This window comes from Temnothorax americanus, unplaced genomic scaffold (genome assembly GCF_048541705.1).
Source record: "Temnothorax americanus isolate GAGA-0224 unplaced genomic scaffold, ASM4854170v1 Scaffold92, whole genome shotgun sequence".
Taxonomy (NCBI): Eukaryota; Metazoa; Arthropoda; class Insecta; order Hymenoptera; family Formicidae; genus Temnothorax; species Temnothorax americanus.
The window spans coordinates 318,267-340,382 of NW_027509815.1; the positions used below are offsets into that span (position 1 = coordinate 318,267).

The window sequence follows — 22,116 nt, forward strand, 5'->3', positions numbered from 1 at the left end:
AAACCAGGCCTGCTTTGCCCGATTCGTTGCATCGGATCGCTGGATGATCGTGCCAATCCTCGGCACGGTTTTATGCGGAATTGGTTTGGCCGGTGGCGATGGTGGTGGTGCCGTCTCGGGTTCGCCCCGGTAAATGGTGGCCCACCCTTGCCCGATCCCGGGGTTGGCCGGATCGTACTCCTTGTCGTCTTCGCCGAGGATTTTCGCGATCTCCGTCAAGATGTCTTGCTCTTGCGGCTATGTTTCGTTCGTCATAGCTGCGGTTGTTCTGACGATCGGCTTGCCCTCGCCTCGGTACGCCGGGTGCCTTAGCGCTTGTTTTCATTTTTCGACGGTTAACAATGTTTGGGTCGCGGTCGGTCGCGTAACAACAGTTTGTTCGTCGGCGTTTTCGTTTCGGGGGGGGGGTTTCCGGCCGCGTACGGTTGAACGGCGGCGGCGGTTGGCGCGAGCGCGTCCCCCCCACCGAGGTCCGGGCCAGGTATGTCAAGTGGTGTGTCGGTCGGGGCGCGCTTGAGGTCTCGTACGTGTATGTGCCAATACCATTTTCCCGAGCGGCTGCGGAGGTCCACGATGACGGGTGAAATAATGCGGCGTATTTCTAGCGGGCCCAGAAATTTCGGCGCGAGCTTGGCGTTAAACGCCGCTTCTTTGTTGGAGAGCGGGCGGTCCCGCTTCCACACCCACTCCCCGATACGCGGTCTCCATTCCCTGCGGCGGAGATTATAATGTTTTTCTTGGTGCTGAAACGCGCGGGCTAGCTGAATTTTCACTAATTCGTAAGCTTCGGCCAGTCGGCGATGCATGTGGGTCGGCGGCGTCGGTTCGTCGCGCGGCGCATCCTCCCCGGGGCGGCGCAATTCGCGGCCGTGGTTTAAAAACGCGGGCGTGTAGCCCATCGCGTCGTGGGTCGCGGTATTATAGGCGAACTGGAGTTCTGGCAGGTGTTCGTCCCAGGCTTTATGCTTTTTCGCGTACTGCGCGATCATATCATGGTCTTGATTACGCGATTGGTGCGTTCCACGGGATTGCAATAGGGCGCGTACGCCGGCGTGAAGCGGTGGCGAATTCCACAGTCGGCGAGAAGTTTAGCGAGCTGCCGGGATTTCAATTGCGTACCATTTTCCGACAGAATTTCGTCCGGGCATCCGTGTCGGAGGACAAAGGCTTCGGTTACGTGTTTTACGATGGCCGGCGCAATGGCCCGTCGTAATGGCCGGAGCTCGACCCATTTTGTAAAACGGTCCTGAATGTTAAAGAGCCAGATGTGGCCGGCGGCGGATCGCGGGAGCGGACCGACGAGGTCGAGGGTGACTTATTGCCACGGATGGCCGAGCGCGGTTGGGTGTAACTGTCCGGCGGGCTTTTCTTGCGCGACCTTATGGGCGAGGCACGTCGGACACTCGCGGACGTAACGGGCGATGTCGCGGAACATCCCGGGCCAATAATATCGGTGTGCTATTCTCGCGATGGTCTTTGCTATTCCGAGGTGGCCGGCGTCGGTGCGTCGTGGTACTGTTCGAGGAGCGGTCCTCGCTGGTCTTTCGGTACGCATTCTTTCCACTGTTCGGCTGCTGGGGTGTCTTTAAAATCCAGGCTGTGGAGCACGTGCTTCCACAGCCGGCCTTGGTCGATCCTAAAATCGGGCACCTCGTAGGGCGTATTTTCGGCCGCGTGCTACATGCGTGTATGCCATGGGCACTTAGCTCTTGTGACGACGAAGATTTCGGGTTGTCGGGATAACGCGTCGGCTACTTTGTTGAGTGCCCCCTTTCGGTATTTGATCTTGAAGTCATACTGTTGTAGCTCGAATGCCCATCGTCCCAACCGGCCGGACGGAGACTCTAACTTTTGTAGCCATTTTAGCGACTGGTGATCGGTGATTACCGTGAACCGGTACCCCTTAAGGTAGCCGCGCATCCGCCGGATTTCCCATACTACGGCTTGGCACTCCAGTTCGGTCGCGCTATAATTCCGCTCGGCGTTATTTAGCGTGCGGCTGGCGTAAGCGATAACGCGCTCGCCCTCGGGGAAGTATTGCGTCAGCACGGCCCCTAGGCCGGTGTTGCTGGCGTCGGTTTGGAGGTGGAATTGTCGCGAGAAATCCGGGCACGCGAGAACGGGCGCGGTGGTCAACACGGTTTTGAGGGCGGTGAATGCGTTTTGTTCGGCTTCCCCCCAGTTCCACCGGGCGTCTTTTCGAGTTAAGGCGGTGAGCGGTGCGGCGAGAGTCGCGAAATCCTTAATTAAGCGGTGGTACCATGACGCGACCCCCAGGAACTGTCGGATCTGACGGATGTTTTGTGGCGCGGGCCAGTTTGCGACGGTGCTGACTTTGTCTGGGTCGGTTCGGATACCGTCACGGTCGACGATGTGGCCGAGGTATTTTATTTGATCGGCGCAGAACCGGCATTTCTCGGGGTTAATGCGAAGGTTGGCCTCCCGGAGCCGGCGGAAAACTTTGCGCATAATACGGAGGTGCTCGTCGAATGTTGCGGTAATGATAACGATGTCGTCTAAATACACGAACACGTACGGTTCTAGGTCCGGGCCCAAAATAGTGTCGAGCAGACGTTGGAACGTGGCCGGTGTCGAATGCAGCCCGAACGGCATTACCTTAAACTGCATCAGCCCCTCAACGGGGACGGCTCCGTTGTATTTGAAAGAAAAACATCGATATTATGGACAGGCAATTAGGAATGGCAGTGCTGAATTTAAAGTCAACTTTGTTTGTAATATATTCTACTTTTAATAAAAATTTATTTATTCTAAGAGTAAATCAAAATGAAATATTTCTTACTACAATGTTAAAAGAATTAAAAAAAGTATATTATAGCATTATGTTGCATGAAATTTGTTTAAGAACTGAAAGTTTAATAAAAGATGCTAGTGAAAACATTGAGTCATAGAATTATAAAAAAGTTAAAAGTTATAAGATATAGAAATTAAAACAACCTGGCTTCGAAGCGCGGATCTAGCTCACGGCTGGTCTGGGTTCGAAGGAGGCGCGGAGGAGCAGAAGCGTGACGGGGTCGGCAGAATAAAGTGTATTGTCTTGGTTAATGCAAGCAACGAGAATTTATTTGATAACAAGTGCTCGCGGTATTTACAACGGGTTAATGTACATAATCACAATGGTTCGCGATATTCGCAGCGAGTAAATCTGGGCTCGGTAACAAATATTCGCGAGATCTACTATAGTTGTGCGTGCGCCAGATACAATAAGTGATGTGTCGCGGGCGGCGCGCGGTAACGCGCGGTTTGTAAGTACGGGGCGGAGCCGGTGCTTTCGGCGGTCTCGCGGACCGAATCGTGTTCCGATGGCATGAAGAATAGAGATAAGGAGGTCCAACTCCTATAGGCGATGCGTCAGATTCATGAGCCCAAAAGTGGTTATTGGTATTAGTTTGAAATGCTGATTGAGATGTCGCTTCCGTCCCATAACTGCGTATTCATGTATACAGTGCGAGTGTATGTTAGTAGATTACTAAACTCGTAATAGTCGCGATCAGGTGAATGCCGTATTGTCCTCTGAAAAGAGGCAGGAGCCAATGAAATAAAGAAGAAGAAACGATCAGGTAAATATAGAGAGCGAGTGAGTGAAAGAAAGAGAGAGAGACACAGCGGATTGTCTCGTGGCCGAGCAACCGGATTGATGCCGACGGGTCAACGACGACGACGACGCTCGAGACGCGGCCTCCTCGTTCGCCCGCATCGACGTTCATATACGCCGTCAACGCGCCGCGACGGTGGTACTCGACGGGCGGGAGCCTCGCCGGAGGGTCGACGGGCGTTACGAGAGTGCGGTTCCATTTTCTCCGCTGAGTGCGAGTGCCTGGGATTTGCGAGTTTGCGCGCGGACCGACCGAGGAGGAGGAGGAGGAGGAGGAAGAGGAGAGGTTAACCCCGACGTCCGGAGAACCAGCGTGGTACCCCGTGATTTGTGAATCGCGTCGCCGAGTGCGCGCGCGAATGCAACCCCTTCTAGTCCGCTGCATTTACGGAGGGCCGCCCCCGGGTTCCCTCCCCCCCGTGGAATATAATTAGTGGAATTAATCGCGTCCAAACACGTTGAGGCGACAAAAGCTGCGAGTCGCAAAAAATTTTCTGAAATGAAAACTGTGTGCTCATTTCCCGGTTGTACATCGGGAAGGGCTAGTGATAAGAGAAATAATAAATTACATGGTTTAAATTTCCACGAACGGTTTGTATTTACATCAATACAAAATTCACATATTTGAATTAATTCGACTAAAATATTTAATATTTTTACAATATTTATTGCTCTAGGATAAATTTCCATTTATTCGACACAAGTGGGAAGATATTATCGGTCGCAAAGCAGAGGATACCGAAGTTCTTTGTGAGCTTCACTTCAGATCATAAGATATACAAAGTAATTATGAAATACTTCTTTCAAGTGGTGTACATCATACAATGGAACGTGGAAAAGTCACTTTAAACCCAACAGCAGTTCCTCAAGAAAACGTGCATGTGTAAAGTGAGTACTTTTTTTGTTTAAAATGCAAATATAACGCTAAGTGGTAAAGCATTTATCTTTATCTTTCAAGTATTTGTATGAATATATTTCTGTTTTTCTGCTTTCTGTTATTCTGTCAAGTAAATTCTTCCTCAGTGAGCTGTACAATATTTTCTTTTGTTTTTTTTTTATATAAACTATATTTTCCTTTTTATCTGCAAAACTAAATCATCACAAAAACATTTTTCTCCCTTCATAAATTTTTCTAAAACATGATTATTATTTTAATTACTTTATTATTATTTTTATTGTTTTTTTTTTTTGAAATGCCACAATAAAGAATTCGAGAATAATGAACTCAGGACAGCAACATTGATGTTTTTGGGACAAGAATCTATAATAGTCGGATATTGGCACGCAAATCGCCCAGCGCTAAAAGAATTTGTCATAAATGTCGATGGATCTGTTGATGTATATATTGTTATCAGTTACAATAAGTGATTCCTTTATAATGATTTCTTTATAACACTTTATATCATGTTATTTTGTCGCAGGTTTTTATTAACAAAAAAGCGGTGTTTATACCTAGAATAAAACCTGGTACAACTACTAATAATGTGATAAACAACATTCAAGTTCTGGAAAAAATGTTGCTATGCGATGGCAGTGGAATAGCAGAAAGGTATTTTTTCTTTTAACTTAACATTTTTATATGCATCACAACTATGTAGATATATGTAAACTGTTTGTAGGCATTCCGGTTTGTGCAAAGGATATGTACTACCTAATCAAATACACTTTAAGTATAACCATGTTCGATGTGTACCATGTAAAAAGTTGATTGCCAAGAGTTTTCGCCAGCAAAAAAAAACAGTTGAGCCAATCAGTCAAGGCACAAGTCAAACGCTAAAAAAGTAGAAAAACAGTAAAATATGAAAAGGCGAAGAATAAGAGAATGAAAACCAAGGTATTATTTACAATATTAAAAGAAATAGTTGAAATTATTAAAAATTATTAGAACAATAAACATTATTTTATTTTATTTTATTTTTTAACTTTAGCTGGTGGAACTAAAAGCCGAGGTTGCCCGATTGAAAAAGAATTGCGCAAAGACAAATAAAGCCGTGGTAAAGAAAGAAATTTCGCATTTGCCTCAGGCGCAACAAGAAACGGTCAGAGCATGCTTCTCTTCCGCGAAAGTAAAGAGTAAAGGACGACGATACACTCAACAATGGATATATGAATGCTTACTCATGATTAAAAACTCAGGATTAAAAACAGAAAGCTCTACGAGCATCTGAGATCACATGAGATTCTTGCTTTACCTTATATTAACACTGTGAATAAGTATGTGAAATGCATGGGCAGTACATATGGGTTTAATAGCACCATGTTTGATATGTTGCGTAAAAAAGCTGAGCAGATGAAACCGGCTGAAAAAAGAGGTATGTATATTATTACTGCAAGGTGGGAAATTTAATTTAAGAAAGAAAATATTATTTATATTGTTCTCTGTGCAGGTATTCTCCTTGCTGATGAAATGAAACTGTCTGAAGCCTTAAAGTTTGATAGAGATTCCTGTCTGTTTCATGGATTTGTAAACCTAGGCGATTATACACCTGAATCTCAAGAACATGAACTAGGTGATCATGCTCTTGTGTTCATGTATCAACCGTTTCGCGGCTCGTGGGTACAGGCGGTTGCATGCTTTCTCAGCAAGGGTTGTGCCAACAGTAGTATATTGCAATGCCTCGTTCTCGAATGCATCATACTCCTTGAAAAGAGTGGATTTCTTTGTGATGGTGTTACCACAGATGGTGCAACGTGGAATCGAAGTATGTGGAAGAAATTTGGAATTACTGAAAGTAATATTTTTTGTCAACATCCTTGTGATCCTGACAGAAAGTTGTAGTTTTTGTCAGATTTCCCCCATCTGATAAAAAACTTCCATAATTTTATTACATCACAACTGGAGATATGGGTAATCATTGAACTATAACCATAGTGAAATAAGTACTTCTTTATTCTCGAGTGATCCAAACTGTGCTCATTCTAGTATGATTATAGTTTAATGTGGATAACATATTTTATTTTTGATACGCTTTGAATACATGGATCTATTTTATAATAATATTTTATGCTTTGAAGACACTCGATGGAGTGATAAAAAAGAAACATTGGAAGGCAGTAATAGAGTCCGAAAATCACCCTTATGGTTTGAAAATTGCTCATAAATTGAAACTTGACCACTTAGACCCAAAATATTATCACAAAATAAATGTACCGATGGCGTTTCAAGTAAGATAATAGTTAGCAAAAAAGTAAAAAAAAAATTATTATATTTTGATTTCTATATGTCCATTTTATTTTTAGTTATTCGAAGATCGAGTCGCTGCTTCTATGTCTATATATCAGGAATACCATTCTGAGCTTGCGGATTGTCAACCAACAATTCAATTTATAAAACGAATAAACAGGCTGATAGAAGTCATGATGTCTCGAACTCCCAATAAAGCTTTGAGACCTGGTAGTGATGAAGAAACCGTAAGAATTTTTATTTTTTTACATTTTCCTAACTTTTATCTGTACTTTTGTGAAGTTACATCAACTACCCAGGTTATTAACGACCATATAACATTATTATTTTAGGTGATCACTGAGTTTATAGAATATTTACACGAATAGGAACTAACTGCAAAGAAAAATGGTTTTTATTTTATAACGTAAAGCACGTGCTATGGCTTGAAGACTACACTGAGCTATTCTAGAAATACTTAGATGTTTGACTTATGAGTGCAACTATAAATACTTAATGACTGCAAGGTTGAATCAAGATGCCTTGGAACGCTTCTTCGGTTTGGCGAGAGGAGTATGCGGGTCAAACGACCATCCTGATTCAACATTGTTTGGCCAGATGTTTCGTTTCATGAGCATGTATTCTTTGATAAAACCATGTAAGGGTAGCAATGTTTCTGGAGGTGAAATGGTTCACTCCCTGTTAAATTTTTCAAACATACCTGCAAGTCAGGCTGGACAATTAGAATGGATAAAGATCATGGACAGTATCATCAAACACGGCAAACCTAACAACGATAATATGGATCAGATAGATAAACAAATTGCAAACAAAGAAATGGCAACACAAGATTCTTCTTTTTCTATTATTGAATACATGGCTGGATTTAGTTTGAAAAGCCGGAAAGTGGACTAAATGTGATGACTGCATTCAAAGTTTGCGAGCATCACCAAATTGTAAGGACCATCGGATGATTGCATTGCTATCTCGAGGATATTTGATTCATCCATCTGACGACTTGATAAAATTTGTACAACTGATGGAAAAAATGATATTAGACATTGTTAAAGTAGAATCCATCAATTCTGATACTGTATTTTACATAAGCTACGCGTTTCAAGAATTGCAGTCTGAGTTACCTCTAGTAGGATGTCCATTGCACCAAAGAGAATTAACTACATCTGTGATGAGTTTTTATGTGATAATTCGTGCCGATTTTTTTTAGCAAAACGGTACAATGTCAACAACTGTACAAAAAGACAAAAGACGCACCGAGCACGCAAAGATGCTAAGTTGTAGTATGTTTTATGATACAAATAATTAGAATACTATGTTGAAAGTTTTATTAAAGATATTTTATTAGAGATTACAAAATTATAAGATTACAGATTATGTGTGATATCTTATTGAAGATTATATAATATATAATATACTTTAGTGTTACATATATATCTTTTTGCGGATATATATACAAATACAATGATTTATTATAAATTATAAGATTACATTTTTTTATTATTTCATACTTTTAAATTGAAATACTTGCAAGAATATGTTAACAAACATAATATAGTATAGATATACATACATTGTAGTTATGTTGTACAATTAAATAAAGTTTTTCAAATTTTCATACTACTCATTACATTTACTGTATTTATTTTCCGGTAAGATATAAAATTTATATAAAATATGTCGTACCAAATAACAAAAAATGTAACTCAAAATTGACTCATTAAAATCATAAACGATCTAATGTTTTTATCACTCCGGATAATTGATCTATTGATTTAATTTTTTCACATGTTATCCAAGATAACAGTTTATTATTATGCAATATGTCAACTTCTAAATTATTTTTTATAACAAGTTTCATTCATTCTTCTAGATTGTTCAATATTTCAACAAATATTATACATTTCTCATACTCGACTGTAGCCCAATTATCTGGTTTTTTTTTACTAATTGTATATTGTTTTTTAAATATTTAAATTATTGGAGTTATTGGAGGTAAATCATTATACTTCATTGAGTAATTTTCCATGGTAAATATTATCTATACAATTTCTTAATTGTGTTATCAATTATATTATTTATGTACAATTCGTGGATAAAAGAGAATAGTACTTATTCTTTTCCCTCTCTTTCTTTGTATACATACTATTTTCATATTCTTATTTAAGTTTTATTTATTATTTTCAAAAACATTCTTTAAGATTTTGATTTTTGCTTTAACTTCAGTAATCCAATAATCGATTATTGGGTTCCTGCAAATTAGAAAAATAAACAAAAGGTTTAATTTTGCAGAATAATTTATGTAATCACGCAATGGTGTTTTAAGAATCTCGGGACGTATACTCTAACCTCACTTATTTTCCTCAAGTCCTACATTATTTTTTTCTAACCCACATTCCAATATCTGAGTCTTTTACACTTGAATGTTTCTGGAAACCACATTGTACTTGAATGTATACAAGCCTTGATTGTTTAAATTAATTAATAAAATACAAAAATCTGTGTCTGTAACGTGTACATACCTGTGTAAGTCCGCGATATTGGGAGCCCTCTTCTAATTATTGGCTCCTGCCTCTTGTCACAGGTCAATACAGCCAAGTGTCAGAAACTTAAGTCCATAGTGTAGTATATAGATAGTTAGTAAATGATCCGTTAAGCAGATGGTGCTTATGTCGTGGACGAGTGATTCTGTATGTGAGCGAGGTTCTTTATGTGCACGTTCGTTGGTTGGAATGGCATAGCTGGGTTTACGCATAGCGAGTTCAGACGACAATAGTAAAAGACTTGCCCTTTACAATAAATGCAGTTGCGTTTTATTTCTAATCCTCATCCAAGGATATAGCATATTTGGCGACGAGGTAAAGTGAACGCCGTGCGTGAAACAATACAATGGCAGTCGAAGGACAGGCTGCCGCCGGCAGAACAGGCTATGTTGGTTACATCGCAGAATATTCCAGTGAGGAATTATTCGCATCGTACGTTGAACGGTTCGAGCAGTTTGTTTCCGTCAACGATGTACCGGATGCAAAGATAGGGTGCGTTCCACTTATCGACCGCAACGACTACGACCACGACAGTGATATTTGCCGTTCCATTAACTTGTGGGCGCTACGAGCGAAATCTTAAGTGGAATGAGTTTTGTGCAGTGAGATGGATGCCAAGATGAATGCCATCAAAATAATAGTGCTGCGCTACAGAAATTGTGACACAAGTAAAGATTCATCGAGTTCTGATGACGAATGGAATGTGTTATTATTTAAAAGAGAAAAACGTAAACATCGTCCACGAATTCAAAATTAGGTATTCAAAATTATGTCGATAATGTTGTGGTTCGTTACATGGGACACGATTTCAAGAGTCATTTCAGGTTAGTAAATAAAAAAACATATACGTTTTATTTTATTTTATAATATATTATATCATAAAAATATTATTTGTACGTGTAAGCATGTGTGGATAATTGGAAATCAAGTTATGTACAATAAATATATTATAAAATATATATTTATTTTACATAACTTTATTTCCAATTATTCACACATGCTTACACGTACAAATTGTTGATATTAACATTTCTTTTTGTTTATAGAATGTCAAAAGCGACTTTTCAATATCTGTTAGAAATGCTGAGACCGTATTTGACCAGAAAAACAAAAAGATGTCCTATGATTCCAGCTTCTCATCAATTAATGATAGCTATTTGGAAAATGGCAACCATGGACTCTTACAGGTACAATATAAATTTTCAAAATAATGCAATGAATAATTGTTAATTTACAATAAAAAATATTTAATAAATTTCTTTTTTAAAGATCTGTTTGCGATAGATTCAATGTTGGAAGAGCAACTGCTGTTCGAGCTGTGCGAAGGGTTACTCGTGCACTTTTTTTAAATTCGTCAACATTTATTAAGTGGCCTACTGGTGATCGTGCTATAAGTGTTATGCAAGGATTTAAAGAAAGCAGTGGATTTCCAAATACCATTGGGGCCATTGATGGTACCCACATTCGAATTGATGCACCAAAAGAAAACCATGTCGATTACATCAACCGTAAAGGATTCCATTCGATACAGTTACAGGTAATAACAATTAAATCTGTTGATCACAAATACAATTTTTTAGAAATGTTTCATTATGTACGTTTGTTTTGTATTATGTATTTATTACATTATGTATTTACTTACAGTTAGTGTGTGATCACAGAACTTTGATCACACACTGTTATGCTGGGCATCCTGGGTCAGTTCATGATCAACGAGTTTTTCGCCAATCTGAGGTAGCAAACTATTTAAATGATGAAGAGAAATTCCCAGCAGACAGTCATTTATTAGGAGATGCGGCATACGAGATTCATCAACACTTATTGACTCCCTTTAGAGACAATGGACACCTAACAGAGGCACAAAACAATTATAATTATCGCATGTCTGTAGCCAGAGTTACAGTCGAGAGGTGCATCGGTTTATTGAAAGGGCGCATGAGAAGTCTATTGCACTGTTTGCCTATGTCAAGAGTGGACTTAATGGCGGAATATGTGATAGCTTGTTGCGTAGTCCATAATATCTGTACATTAAGAAGTGATGACATACCCGAAGTTATCACCATACCCCCAGCCTTACAAGAATACAACAGAGCTGAAGAAAATTTGCAAAGAAGACAGAATGCTGGCGGAGTTGCCAAAAGAAATTTGATTATGCACACTTTATTATAAGATTAAAAAATCATTATTGTGTTAGTTTTTGTATATATAAATTTTTTAAATAATACATGTACTTTTCTTACTATGTACTAAATTATGTACTAAATAAAAATGTCATTAAATATTAAAACATTACTTGAAAGTTTGAAAAAAATGTTTTATTGTTCTTTATTTAATTTTAAACTTACAGTTTTTAACCTTTATCCAGCTTTTAACCTTACAGTTTTTAACCCTTAACAATTTTTAACCTTAATCTAATTATAAAAATAAAAATGTAAGAAAATATGCGAACTGTTTTGTTAATTTTAATTGCTTTAACAAGTGTGAAATGAACTTAAATGTTGTAATACAACTTTGGATTGTAAATAACATGTAACATAACTTAATATCGATACTCAATATATAACATGTTAATTTCATACAAAATAAAATTTTTTTCCCCTCACAAAATAATTATTACAATTGACTTAGTGTGAGGTATCACAAAACAAAACATTAAAAATAATACAAAAAATAACATAAGTAAAACGAACAGTCTTATTATTTGTACTACAATTTGAAAATAAACGAAAAAATGTTGCAGTTTCTTACGTTAAGTATTACTTATTTCTCAATAAATTTATTCAAAACTGCAAGAAATTTGTTCGTCCATTTCCAGTCTTTCTTTATGCCTTTTGGCTTTGGCTTCCTCTTGTTCAGTTTTTTGATGTAGCCTTCTTTTTAAAAGACTGCACACGTTTTCTTTTCCTTTCAATGTCTCTGTTCTTTTGCACATTTTCTGCTCACTTTCTGTTGATAGCTCTAAAAAAATTATTAAATATTTTAATAAAATTTAAATAGTTCAGATATTTATCATTTAAACTGAATAAATGCAGTGTGACAATTATAAAAATAATCAGATTTAAAACTAAAAAAATTATAATAAACCATTCATAAACTAATAATAATAAACTGATACTAATAATAATCATAAACTTACCAGATGTAGAATCTATATCGACAAATTCTGCAGTTTTTTCCTGCTTAATAGAAAGTCCCGTTGATGATGCAACAGCAACTGGAGAGCACCAAGCTCTTTTTGAAAACATTTCATCCATAACCTACAAAGAATATGTGTATTAGCAATAGAGGAAATAAAATGTTGAATAAACCTTTTTACTATATTTTTAATCCAGTTTTACCTCATAAAACTGCCAAGGTCGCCTATCATTGCCCGATCGATTATTATGCTTTTTCGTGCTTTTGTATGCTTTTTTCAGGCTTCTTAGTTTTGCCGCACATTGTGGTCCTGTCATTGTATGTCCTTTTTCCACAAGAATTGCACTAATTTCTTCCCAGATCTTTTTGTGTGAATATTTTCCGTTGCTGAACTTATCTTGAAACGTTTTATATGTTTCTAACAGTAACAGCACAGTAGCTGTTGACCACCTATAGGTAGAACCTGAAATAAGCACTAAATAATGTAATCAACTACTTAAATCAATGTTTATTAAAAACTGAATGAACAAATGCTTTAACATACCACTGTCTTCAGTGTTACTTATATTCATTTCGGTATTTGTCTCCGTTTGTGCCGATTCTTGACCCATCGTGGAAATTGTTTGTTGGCTTGGAACTAATTCGATAGAATTTTCCACATTTTTTTCAAATCTTTTTCTTTTAAAGCTGCATTTAATAAAGATGTTGCAAAGGTCATGTCTAAAATCAGAGAACATTACGTTAAAATATAAAATATTATTTAACAAAGGTTAAATATGTTAATGTTTCATAATATTCAAAAACATATAACTTACCTTGCTGTGCACGTAAAAAATCTTCCGGAGAAAGATTAATATCTACTACTATATCCTTTTCCGGGTCATATAAAGAAACTTTTTCCATTATATATAGCCCCGGGTTAACACAAAAAGAAATAACCTGAACGATCTTCTACTTCTTCTTCTTTAATTTTCCTGGCACCTGATTTCTGCCGAGACACAAATATCAAAATCTTATGCCCCCTGGAGCGAGGTTACTTCAAAGCGTGCTACCAGTTCGCGAATCTAACCTGATCTAACCTGAACGACCGCGCCGACCTACCTACGAACCATGAGCGCCGTGAGCTCGATGCGGTCGCGATCAATGACGTCACTTATGACGTTTTGAATGCGACCACAACGATCGCGGTCGTTATGTGGAACAGGTTTGGAGGCGTTGCGAGCGTTGCGGTCGATAAGTGTAGTGCCACTATTATTGACAATGATCGGGCCAAAGTGTTATGATGTTTTACGGAATAGTGTGGCTCCGGACAAGCCAAGTACGAAAGCCTACGATGCTCTGAAGAAAGTGCTTTTGGACTATTACACGCCCGAAAAGTGCATTATAGCGGAACGCTATCGATTCCATAAACGTTTCCAGAAGACTGAGGAAACGGTCACACAGTTCGGGGTGGAGTTGAAGAAATTGGCTCAGTACTGCAACTTATGGACATTTTTAGACGACGCATTACGGGATCAGTTTGTTTGCGGAATTGTGAGCGAGAATACGCGACGCAAGTTACTAGTGAAACCGGACCTTGCAGCCGGCGGCTGCATTGGCGACGACCAACGACGACACGAAGAAACAACCCAGGATCATGGGTGATGTAGTATTGCCATACCCCTTGGTAAAATACGACCAGGGAGAGAAGGGGTACAGACCGGCATCACCACCCGGAGACAAGGATGGGCGAGCCAGCCCTGAGATCATACAGGCCCAGCGGCATATAGTTCGGGCGGCAAAGCGGGACATAGCGACGATGGCGGAGCGGTTGAGCGCCATGCGACGCGGGGCGACTATTTAAGGCGACATATGTGTAAAAACGTAGATACTAGAATAAGTAGGTCTAAGAATGAAAAATATTAGGTTAAGTGTCAAAGGACTAGGCACACCAAAGAAAAAGGATATTTCTTATATCATAAAAATTTAGATTTGCGTTTTGTTTTCCTTTACTTTTAGTTGCGTTGCGTTGACGACAATTATGATTTAAGTTTATGGAAACTCGTCCGAACGAGGAAAAAGGTTTAATTGCATTCAATAAAGAGTTTAATGTTGGTTTGTTTAAAAAAAGGTCAAAGTTTAATTATCCCGAGTACCAAACGAATACAAAACCAATAAATTAAGAACAAAGATTAAAAAGAGCGGGGAAACTCAAGTAGATAACCCCTGAAGGGGATGAGAGCTACTGGCGCGCGGTAAAGGTGCGTTCACACGAACAAGAGGGTAACCAAATAAGCCGAGCCACCGGGCGAATCGGGACAAAAACAACGCGGACGAATCACGGAGATTAGCAACAACGTAAAGCGACCGACAAAAGTCCGACGAAGCGTGCGAAAACGAAAATCGGCTTACCACATGTGGTGGTAAGCGAACCGGGTAAATGAACGGCGCGAGCAATAAAGTTACGACGCGAGGGTAACAAGAACACCTCAAAAAGAGGATTACCGCGAATAGATAACATAGCGAACAAATAGGTATCGAGATCGCCTTACCATGCGGGATGGTAAGGGAACCACGCGAACCACGAGGTCGCATGACAAATTGAGGACGACATAGGGACAAGTAGGCCGCGAAAACACCGCGGACACCGGCAATCGATAGGCACAATGGGGAACTCGCGAAATCGAGTTACCAAGTAGAATGGTAAACGGATCTCGCGGAAGAAAAGCCGGAATGATAAAATCGGAACGGTAAAACGACCGTCGCGGGCTAAGGAAACGAGCCCGTATAGAATGATTGATCAATGTATGCGACAAGTGACCAGTGGCCGTACCACGAGGCTTCACGAAACCGCGAGCGAAGCGTTAGCTATAGGTAATCAGTTGTAAACGCGGGGTCCCATCTCTACCGCGAAAATTAAGGACAGGATCCAGACGAACAAATAATTAATTATGAATTAATGGAAATGGGACACCGGGTAGATCCTCGAAGGAATATTCGAGAGATATGAAAAACTTGTTATTGCGAGAGCCATTGTCCCGAACAATAGGAATGCGAATAATAAGACACAATAGGCCTTTTGTTCGAGGCAACATCTGCCTCAAAGGAACGCGGAAGCGATGTGTGGCACCTGCCATTGTAAGGCGAACAGGTGTGTAACAGATGTGAAAAGGCGGAGCCACGCCGGAGTGGGGAGTCATCTCCGAAGTCGGGAGCCCAAGCGAAGCCCAAGCATCGAGAATTCCGCGCTAGAGCTTCAACAAGTACAGTCGATTCGGTCTTGAGAGCCTTACGATCAACACTTAGACTCTGCGTAACATATCCCGCGGTAGACGCGTTAAAACTTAAGTCGGTCACGCAAAATTTGTACAACCTGAAATAAAATAAAATAGATTATATTTTATTTGCTAAAAGAAATCAGAGTACTCAAATTTATTCGTGTGCGGGTAACCTACCTAAAAGACATACTTACCTGATCTTGATACGGGGAGATCCTAAGTCGGTCCAGCGCAGATCCAGAGACACAGTCAGCGGTGCACAGCTGCAGTCCAGAAGAGGTCCGAGGTGCTTGGTCCATCGACGATCCAAGATCCAGCGGCAACGGGGCGACCTGAAACAGAAACAAGGAAAGAGGAATCAGCGAGGCGTCGAAAGGTTGGGAAAATCCTAATATCTAGCGTTATCCTTTCTCGTTTTGGGGGTTAAAATCGAGTGGCGACCGTATCGGTGACACCTAAATCTAAATCGGGGGGAATATCACTCCTCCGTTCGGTTACAACCTAACCTATAATAGTGCAGTTAAAGAAAGCAGTGTCTATGGAATTAGCAAGTAATCAAACAAAGGAATTTGCAAGTGACACAGTGCATAGTATTTCGAAAGGGTCCACTAACAATGCGTCAAACTACAAAAAGAAACAAAGTTTCTCGGATCAGAAGAACAAGGAAATTTGTATTCGTTGCGGAGGGCCATGGAGACCGGAACATCTGTCGAAATGCAAAGCGAGGAATGTTACATGCCACGCCTGTGGTATCAAGGGACATTTCGGGAAGCAATGCAGGAAGAAGAATCAGCATCAAGTTCATCAGCTACATGAAGAACCGCCAACCAAGGAGGAAGTTGCAGAGGACTGCAACTGCAGTCTGTGTGTCAACGAAGTGAACATTGTGGAAGCCATTAACATGGTTACACCGAGATTGTCGAAATCGCTCATTGTTGAAAACAAAGGTATAGAGTTTGAAGTGGACACAGAGGCGGCGGTCTCAGTAATTAGTCAGGAAAACTTTGTAAAATATTTTAATAATTCGGTAAAAATCGAAAAGTGTCACATTGCTCTGAAAGCGACATCAAGTCATTGCTTGAATGTAGTCGGACAAGCGTGGGTTAAAGTATCGAGCAGTGATTTTTTAGGTTCAATGTCATTACCTATTGTAATAATTCAAGGTCATTTAAAGACACCACTATTAGGTTGCGACTGGTTAGATGCTTTATATTCTAAATAGAAAAATAATTTGTTATTAGTCAACCAAATTAATCGAGAATGTTTAATTACCGATATCTTAAAAGAAAAATTTCCGCGGGTATTTTCAAACGAGTTGAATTCTTGTATCAGCGATTTTACAGCACACATTGCTTTACAGGAAGGGGCTACACCGATTTATAGAAAACCATACACTATTCTATACGGTATAACTGATAAAGTTAATAAAAAGATAGACGAACTCGTGGAAAATGGACTCTGGACACCTGTGATTTCCAGCGACTGGGCATCCCCTCTCGTGGTGGTACCCAAAAAAAGATCCGGCGTCGATTCTATAAGGCTATGCATAGATTACAAAAACACAGTCAACAAAAACGTTATGAGGGACCGGTATCCTTTGCCTCGATTGGACGATATTTTAAACTCATTGTCAAGTAATACAATGTTTGCACACTGGATCTTTCGGCGGCATACACGCAGGTAAAGTTGTTTGAGACAGGTAAAGATATTTTAACGGTAAATACACATCGAGGGCTGTTTAGAGTTAATCGGTTACCTTTTGGGGTCAGTAGCGCACCCGGAATTTTTCAGTCAATTATGGATGCAATTCTCAAAAATATTCCAAATGTTTGCTGTTATTTGGATAATGTGGTTGTGGCCGGAAGAAATCGACAGCAGTGTGAACAGAACCTGTTTAAAGTATTACAGAAACTAGAAGAATTTAATGTACGAGTAAACTTGTCAAAGTGTAGTTTTTTTGAAAAATCCGTAGAGTACTTGGGACATATTATTGACGATCAGGATATTAGGCCAACTGCAAAAATTACGGCCATATTAGAATGTCCAGTACCTACAAATGTAACTCAACTAAAGTCATACTTAGGGATGATTAATTTTTATGGTAAATTCATCCCAAATTTAAGCTCACACCTTCATCCTTTATATCGGCTCCTCCAGTCAGATGCAAAATTTATTTGGAGTACATGCTGCGAGATAGCTTTTAAACTTAGCAAAAAGCTACTATTACATAATAACATCTTAACACATTACAACCCAAAAATCCCTATTTATGTAATTTCGGATGCAAGTCCAGATGGGGTGGGAGCGGTTTTGTGTCACATTATTGACGGCGTTGAAAAACCTATATTGTTCGCTTCAGCCATGTTATCCAAAGCAGAACAAAATTACAGCCAATTAGATAAAGAAGCCCTGGGATTGGTATTTGCTGTTAAGCACTTCCATAAATATATCTATGGACGGAAATTTTATTTGGTCACTGATAACCAACCGCTGAATAGAATTTTAGGTTTCAAAACTGGAATACCACCCTTGGCGGCATATAGGCTGCAACGCTGGGCGGTTATTCTAAGCAATTACGATTATGAGCTCATAGTCAAGCGCGACTTGAAATGTGCAGACATGCTGTCGCGTTTGCCGATGAGTCGGAGTACGGGGGACGAAGTTTTACAGATCCAGGCAGAGGAACCACTACGTAGTTTAGATTTCGAACTAGTACAGTAACCGGGTTTTGGGCTTATCTCAAAACATGAAGTTGGACCTCCTTATCTCTATTCTTCATGTCCAATGGACATCGGTACGGGCGGAGCCGGTTTTTCCAGGCGGTGCGGATCGGAGCGCGGGAAAATGGCGCGAGGCGTGTAGCGCGAGGCGCGGGTCCGATCGCGGCAATTCGGCGCGGTAAGCGGCGGGATCGAGCTTAGCGCGAGATCGACCACCGAGAAGCGTTTGGTGTGTTGTTTGTTCACATTCCAATAAAGGTTTCGTTTAATACATGAGAACGCGTCTTTATGTTACGTCTGCGTTAGTTACGTTTGCGAATTGAGGTATCCCTGTCTTGTATTTTAGTTGTTAATGTTCTTCTTGCCTACCGCACGATGCGCTGTGTGTAAATCAAATAAACTTTTCATTTGCAAGTTAACGGTGTTTTAAATCTCTACCTTCAACAGGTTATGGGCCCAGCGAGCCTATAGCTTGCAGTGAAGAATACTGACGTGAGCAAAAAAGTGCGTGGACTCTTTGTTAAAAGACAACGGCGCGGTCGTTGTCACTCACGGAGGGACTGCACGGCGCACAAAAATGGCGGTAACGGCTACCACGATAATTACCAAACTTAACGGCGAAAACTGGCCTGTCTGGAAGTTTGAAACCTCCGTTATTCTAAAAGGGCGTGAACTTTTTGATATTGTATCGGGAGTCATAGTAAAACCTGAGGAACAACCAGCACAGGTGGAGTGGTTAAAACAAGATGCTAAAGCCCAGGAAGTTATCGTTACGCGGATCGAACATGGACCGCTCACGCACATTTTATCGTGTGAGACTTCACATGACATGTGGAACAAACTAAAGGCCGTATACGATAAAGAATCTGCTGTGAGTATTCATCTTCTTCAACAAAAATTCTTCACGGCCGAGTTTAATCAAGATTCGATGTCTGATTTTCTATCTAAAATCGAAGAAATCCGGGTTAAATTAAAACAAGCCGGAGAAGAAATTTCAGATAAGATGACCATAACCAAAATACTCATGTCACTCCCGGACCAATACAAGCACTTTAGGTCTGCTTGGGAGTCTGCCCCGGCAGATAAACAGACACTCGAAGAATTAACATCGAGACTACTTCTTGAAGAAGAGCGAGCCGGCAGCGAAGAGGCAACGACAGCACTAGTGAGCCAATCTAACACAAAATTAAAATGCTCGACGTGTGACAAAGTTGGTCATCTGAAAAAAGACTGTTTTAAAAACAAGCAATGTGAATTCTGTAAGAAGCATGGACATATTGCCAAATACTGTTTTTTCAAGAAAAAGGACAAGAATAAGAAGAAGCAGGAAGATATCACAGCTTTAGTGGCAAGTACATACGAATAATCCAGTGACTGTTGGTATATGGACAGCGGTTGCACACACCACATGTGCAATGACCAAGTGTATTTCAAAGATTATAAAGTGCTAAATTATACTCGTACGGTTCAGTTAAGTGATGGCGCTAAGGTTAAAGTAGTCGGTGAAAGAAATATTAAATTAAAAGCTTTTAACGGGAAAAAATGGTCATCGGTAGAATTAAAAAATGTACTTTTTGTGCCAAACTTAAAAGTAAATCTATTCTCAGTTATTAGTGCTTTGGACAAAAAACTAAATATGATCTCCGATAATATTATTTGTAAGTTCGTAAAAGACAATATTACTATCGTAATTGCAAAACGTGAGGGTAAAATGTTCAAAATGTGCTTCAATAAAAATGAACAAGCTTTGTCAAGTGTAACTTCCAATGAAAGTACGGGAGTGTTGAATTCAAAGGCGAACAGCAAGAAAACAGTGTCTAATAATGACTGCAACAATGACTGTGAACTGTTTCGTTATCATATCAAGCTAGCACATCAAAATTTCGCACACGTAAAGAACATTCTTATTCAAAATGCCATAACCAATTCCTGTACAAAAAATTACTTCTGTACGGCATGTATTGAAAGCAAGCAATGCAGGAAACCTCACCCAAGTAGTAAAACCAAGACCACCTTTCCCGGAGAGCTGATCCATGCCGACGTATGCGGTCCTATTGAAGAAACATCACTGGGAGGCTCGCGTTATTTTTTTTTGATGAAAGATGACTTTTCGCATTTCCGTACTGTCTACTTTCTAAGCAAGAAGAGTCAAGTTGCATCAAAATTGAAGCGGCGTTTCTTACCCTGTGTCAAAATCAAGGAACGGAAGTCAAAGCATTACGCACCGACAATGGTGGAGAATTCATAAACGGTACGGTAAAGCGAATACTAGAAGATTGTGGGATTATACATCAGACCTGCGTACCCTATACACCAACCCAAAATGGAAAGGTAGAGAGAGAGATGCGAACAGTAATGGAGGCTGCCAGGACGATGTTAAAAGGAAAATCTTTGCAAAAGAATCTATGGGCTGAGGCTGTTAACACAGCGGTATTTATATTAAATAGAACTGAAACTAGTTCAATTGTAAAGAAAACACCATATGAGTTGTGGTACAACAAAAAGTTTGACATCAAATCGTTGAAAGCCATTTTTGGTACAGAAGTATGGACTCATATACCAAAGCAGCGACGTCTTAAACTGGACAGCAAAAGTAGAAGAGGTATCTTAGTTGGCTTTGGAGAAAACACGAAAGGTTTTAAGATTTACTATCCAGACAGAAAAACTTTTTCCATGGGACGAGAAGTTTTGCTTGTACCAGAGAGTTCACCGGTTGAAGATTTATTGGTGCTGACTGAGGAAACGTCCAACAGCGAAATTCAGGCTCCGGAAGAAGAATCTCATAACGAAACACAGGTCCCTGAAGAACTAAATGAAGATCAGACTGAAGAACAAGAAGTCGAAGAAACCGTAGAAGAATATATCGAAACACCCGTATCGAGTCTTAATCCACAGACTACTGAAGGAAGGACTACTGAAGACCACAACGAAAAACTAGACCACCCAGAAAACTTGTCGAGGACTATCACTGTTATTTTGCAATGGATAGTGAAGAGCCAGCAACACTGGAAGAGGCATTGTTGTCTCCCCAGGCGTCTCAATGGATTGAGGCGATGAAAGAAGAAATGACAGCGCTTGCAGAGAATAATACTTGGATCTTTGTCGAAAAGCCAGGGTTGTAATCATCGACACCAAATGGGTTTACAAGGTAAAACAAAACAAAGATAAAGAGACTGTTTTCAAAGCTCGACTGGTGGCAAAGGGTTTTGTGCAAAAAGATTTAAACTACTGTGATATTTATTCTCCTGTGGTAAAAATGACTAGCATAAAAACGTTATTAGCTATAAGTAATAAGAATGAATGGCCAGTATATCATTTAGACGTATGTAGCGCCTTTCTTAATGGCACAATTAAAGAGGACATTTATGTGGTTCTACCAACAAACTTTAATGTACCTAAAGACAAACTTTGTAAACTACAAAGATCGAGCTCTATATGGCTTGAAAGGCGCTCCTAAATGTTGGTATGAGACGTTAAATGAGTTCATGTTGAGTCAAGGTTTCACAAAAGCAGAGAGTGATCACTGCATGTACTACTATGTAAAAGATGATTGTATAGTCTATTTAATTGCTTTTGTTGATGATCTTCTGTGTACTGGATCTGGCTCAATGCTGGATTTTATTATAAACAAGCTAAAAAGTGTATTTAAAATGAAAGATCTAGGTCTTGC

The 22,116-nt window shown here is 39.9% G+C and overlaps 1 protein-coding gene, 1 long non-coding RNA gene and 1 pseudogene across 3 annotated transcripts in view; 1 reads left to right on the forward strand and 2 right to left on the reverse strand.

Moving 5' to 3' along the window:
- LOC143908348 (uncharacterized) overlaps positions 1-22,116 on the forward strand; it is a 256,163-nt gene that overhangs the window by 93,930 nt on the left and 140,117 nt on the right. The window lies entirely within an intron of this gene.
- LOC143908322 (uncharacterized) lies at positions 8,418-9,405 on the reverse strand. Its single transcript, XR_013260102.1, has 3 exons — positions 9,314-9,405; positions 9,141-9,220; positions 8,418-9,043 (listed from the first exon to the last, which is right to left on the reverse strand). It is a non-coding gene; the product is annotated as an uncharacterized LOC143908322 (long non-coding RNA).
- Positions 11,642-14,063, reverse strand: LOC143908321 (uncharacterized; annotated as a pseudogene). The gene is made up of 6 exons (XR_013260101.1): positions 13,539-14,063; positions 13,285-13,457; positions 13,014-13,189; positions 12,673-12,932; positions 12,471-12,591; positions 11,642-12,292 (listed from the first exon to the last, which is right to left on the reverse strand). The product of XR_013260101.1 is annotated as an uncharacterized LOC143908321 (transcript).